This window comes from Bidens hawaiensis, unplaced genomic scaffold (assembly GCF_021521415.1).
Source record: "Bidens hawaiensis isolate Kalapana, Puna unplaced genomic scaffold, B.hawaiensis_p1.1 tig00419714_1, whole genome shotgun sequence".
NCBI lineage: Eukaryota > Viridiplantae > Streptophyta > Magnoliopsida > Asterales > Asteraceae > Bidens > Bidens hawaiensis.
In genome coordinates, this window is record NW_027504933.1 from 87,112 (window position 1) to 91,943 (window position 4,832).

Below are 4,832 nucleotides of genomic sequence, written 5' to 3' on the forward strand. Positions count from 1 at the left end.
ACAATCAACGGCGAGCGTAACAGGATCCAGGTGAGTTTCTAGCCCCACTTATGTGTTATGTTTTCGGGGCTGTGTGCATACTCAATATGTTTGTTAATACGCTTATCCTAAGAGATAAGTGTATGCCTTATGTGAATAATATGTAAGTACGAATGATTGCTTGATGGTGCGTGAACGATCTTCGGATATTGCACGTACTGTCAGGTTGTAAAGTTATGTATAAGGTAGGTATGTTATGTACGAATGATTGCTTGATGGTGCGTGAACGATCTTCGGATATTGCACGTACTGCCAAGTTGTACGCTAGCAGGAATGTAGATATGATATGTATGCTTATGTGTATGAATGTGATAATGTTAATAAAAGAAGGAAAGGACGGTTGTATGGTTACGAAAAGGGTACCGAGCCCTAATAATACTCGAGGTATGATGTATGGTTGTATGGTAACGAAGAGGGAATCGAACCGTACTAATATTCGAGAACTAGGGAACCGAACCCTACTAATATTCGTGGAAAGAGGGAAACCGAGCCCTAATACTCGTGGAAAGAGGGAAACCGAGCCCTAATAATACTCGTGGAAAGAGGGTACCGAGCCCTAATAATACTCGAGGAAGGAGGGTACCGAGCCCTAATAATACTCGAGGAAGGAGGGTACCGAGCCCTAATAATACTCGAGGAAGGAGGGTACCGAGCCCTAATAATACTCGAGGAATGTAGGGCGTAACGCTCTTTATAACGTAAGATATGACAGTAAGTTAATACAGTATGAGAGTATGAAAGTATGAAAGTATGAAAGTATGAATGAAAGAATATTATGTTATGTGAATAGTATGATTATGTGATTATCTAGAACTCACTCAGCGTAGCTGACTTTTAGTATGCACGCAGGTGAGTAGGATGAGGCAGCTCGCTTGAGGAGACACATGGCACCGAGCAAGAGCCTGGCATCTGATGATCTGATATGTTTTATAAGTTATGTTTTGATTTTGAAAGACAAGAGGAATGTTTTAAGACATGATTATGAATTGTTATGTAATGTTTTATGAAAGTTTCATATTCCGCGTAAATGTTTTAATTAACTCTGATATTTAGAACTGTGTTTATGAGTAAATCCAACGTGGAAAGTAGGGCTACCGGTAACGGGGCCTTACAAGTTGGTATCAGAGCAAAGTTCGAGAGATTTAAGCATCCTACATGCTTAGACTCGAACAGAGTATGAGATTTAAGTAAGAAAGGAAAGAAGATGCCAGTCCAAGAATGCCATGTGTCGCTCAAGCAAGATCAGTGAAGGTAAGGTGTATGATTAAATGATATATATTAATGAGAAAGGAAAGATATGTGAACGTCAGGGATAGGAATAATTGATTGTTTGATTTGACAAACTGCTTAAGTAGAACCAGCACAAATAGACTCATAAAGGGAAGTGTATAGGACACGGAAAGTAACGTGATCAGCTAATCACAACTGGCCACTGTTATTACCTGTTAGCCTTACTATCCTTGTACTAAATAGTTCCTTGAGTGATGATGTTTGTGTTTTCTCATATAGGATACTGATGGCTGGAGCTGGAGAATTTATTGAAACTGGGGGTCGCACTGGGCGTCGTGGCAGGCCTCGTCTTGTCCGGCAACCCTCGGTAGAAGAAGCTTCCCACACCGAAGATGAAGGAAGCGCAGCTGGAGGAGACCAGAACAACAACGAGGAAGTTCAACTTAGCCCTGCAGTCCAAGCAGCCATTGTTCAGGCTGTAGTTGCTGCTGTGAAGAACCTGAACCCTGAAGGATCTGCTGGAAGCCGTGAACGAACTGTTGAAGGGGCTGGTGGTAATGATAGGAAGAATGACGATAGGGAAAGGGGCGATTCAAGCGAGGTAAGATCTGTGAAGGTTGATGATAGGAGGAGGGGCCGAGGCGGTTGCAACTATAAGTCCTTCAAAGGTTGTGACCCGCCTAAGCTGACTGGTCTAGGAGACGCGATCGCTACTCTTCAGTGGATAACCGCCATGGATAAGGTTATCCGCATTAGCGAGTGCCGTCCCGATCAAGCGGTAGGTTATGCTACTCAATCATTCGAGGATGAAGCTATGTATTGGTGGGAGAGTGTGGAGCAGAGGAAGACCCGTGAAGAGATCAAGGAGATGAAATGGGACGATCTGAAGGAGTTAGTGATGATGAAGTTCTGTGCTGACGCCGAAGTTGAAAGGGCGGAGATGAAGTTCCTAAACTTGAAAGCTGGGACGATGACACATCGTGAGTACACCACCGAGTTCAATCGAATGTCTAGGTTGGTGCCTGATATGGTCAACACCGAGGCTAAAAGGATCAAGTGTTACGTGAGGGGATTACCACAGAGAGTCCGCATGCTAGTCAGGACAAGTAAACCTGCTACTTTCGATTCTGCTGTCGAACTCGCAGAAATGGTCTATGCAGACTTAACTGCGGATGATGTGGTGGTGGGAGATGAGAAGAAAGAAAAGAAATGGGTCGCTCCTGCTAAACGACCCGGTACCCAGATGTGGAACCCTAAGAACAAGCAGCCGAGAGTTTGGGAGAACAGGTCGTGCAAGACCTGTGGCAAGGCACACAATGGTGAGTGTAGATGGGGAAAGGGTTCGGATACATGTCATAAGTGTGGAAAGATGCATGCTGGAGAGTGTAGAGTTGGATCGAATGTTTGCTATAAGTGTGGGAAGGTAGGACATTATGCCAATGAGTGCAGTGCAAAACCAGCATGTTACAAATGTGGCAAGACAGGCCACATGGCGAGGGAATGCACCGATGGTGAGGCTAGAGGTAGCGGGAAGAAGGATGCTGGTCAAGCTAGGCAAAGAACCAGAGCCTACATGCTGACTCAAGAACAAGCCAAGCAGATTCCGGATGTTGTCACAGGTACGTTTCTAGTGAACGGTGTTTCCGCTACTGTATTATTTGATTCGGGCGCAAACAAAAGTTTCGTAGCCACACCATTTAGTAAACTAGCTAAAATGATATGTTGCCGAGTGTCTGAGACCCTGATAGTAGAAACCGCTAGTGACACTTCGGTTAAAATAACGAATATGGTTAAGAACTGTAAAATAGAATTGGAAGGGCATGAGTTCCCGGTTACCTTGTACGTTATGACCTTGGGAGGGTTCGACGTAGTTTTGGGTATGGATTGGTTGTCTGAGTTTGAGGCTCAGATAGTATGTAAAAGTAAGATGATAAGGTTAAAGTCATTGGATGGTAGTGCGGTGACGGTTTATGGTGATAAGGAGAGTTGTGGGCTTAATGTCATTTCGATGATAAAAGCCGAGGGTTTGTTAAGGCGGGGGTGCGGAGCCTACCTGGCGTATGTTGTCAACGCTACGGCCGAGACGAAAGAAATGAAGAATGTTCCTATTGTGCGCGACTACCCAGAAGTATTCCCTGAGGATCTTCCGGGGTTGCCACCTGAGCGAGAGATAGAATTTCAGATAGATCTAGTACCAGGAGCCCAGCCCGTCGCGAAAGCGCCTTACCGTCTAGCACCGTCCGAGATGAAGGAATTGATGTCACAACTGCAAGAACTCCTCGACAAAGGTTTCATAAGACCGAGTGTTTCTCCGTGGGGCGCACCGGTTTTGTTTGTGAAAAAGAAGGATGGAAGTATGAGAATGTGCATAGACTATCGTGAGTTGAATAAGCTTACGGTAAAGAATAGATATCCTTTGCCAAGGATCGATGATCTGTTTGACCAACTGCAAGGTTCAAGTTGGTTCTCACGAATAGATCTCAGATCAGGCTACCATCAGCTGAAGGTGAAGGAGGTAGACATCCCTAAGACAGCGTTCCGAACGCGGTATGGACACTACGAGTTCCTCGTAATGTCATTCGGTCTAACAAATGCCCCTGCAGCATTTATGGACATGATGAATAGGGTGTGTCGGCCGATGTTGGATAAGTCGGTTATCGTCTTCATTGACGATATATTGATTTATTCAAAGAACGAGTCTGACCATGCTGAGCATCTGAGAGAGGTATTGGAGACACTGAAGAAAGAGAAGTTGTACGCCAAGTTTTCGAAGTGCGCGTTCTGGCTAAGAGAAGTGCAATTTTTAGGTCACGTGATTAATCCTGAAGGGATTACCGTGGACCCAGCTAAGATTGAAGCGATAACGAATTGGAAGACTCCGCAAAATCCGACTGATATACGAAGTTTCCTAGGGTTAGCCGGCTACTACAGGAGATTCATCGAAGGTTTCTCCAAGATAGCCGCACCGCTGACCGGTATGACCCGAAGGTCGATAGTATTCAGCTGGGGAAAATTTCAAGAAGAAGCCTTTGAAGAATTGAAGAAGAGACTCACGCAAGCTCCAATCCTTACTCTACCCGATGGTGACGAGGATTTCGTTGTTTGTGCTGATGCTTCGCATCAAGGATTAGGTTGCGTGTTGATGCAACGAGGGAAGGTGATAGCTTACGCGTCCAGACAGTTGAAGGTCCATGAAAGTACTTATCCGACGCATGATTTGGAGTTAGCAGCTGTAGTGCATGCTCTTAAGATATGGAGGCACTATCTGTACGGCACTAAGTGTACTATCTATACCGATCATAAGAGTTTAAAGTACTTCTTCGAGCAGAAAGAATTGAACATGAGGCAGAGAAGATGGTTAGAATTGATAAAGGATTACGACTGTGAGATTAAGTATTACCCCGGTAAAGCTAACGTGGTTGCTGATGCGCTAAGTCGTAAGAATGAGGAAGTCCTTGCAACAGTGAAGTCATACAAGCTGATTGTGAACTCAAGTCTTTTTGAAGAAATCATCAAAGTGCAGTCGGAGGTGTTAGTAGATGAAGGGTTAGTAAAGAAAGAAA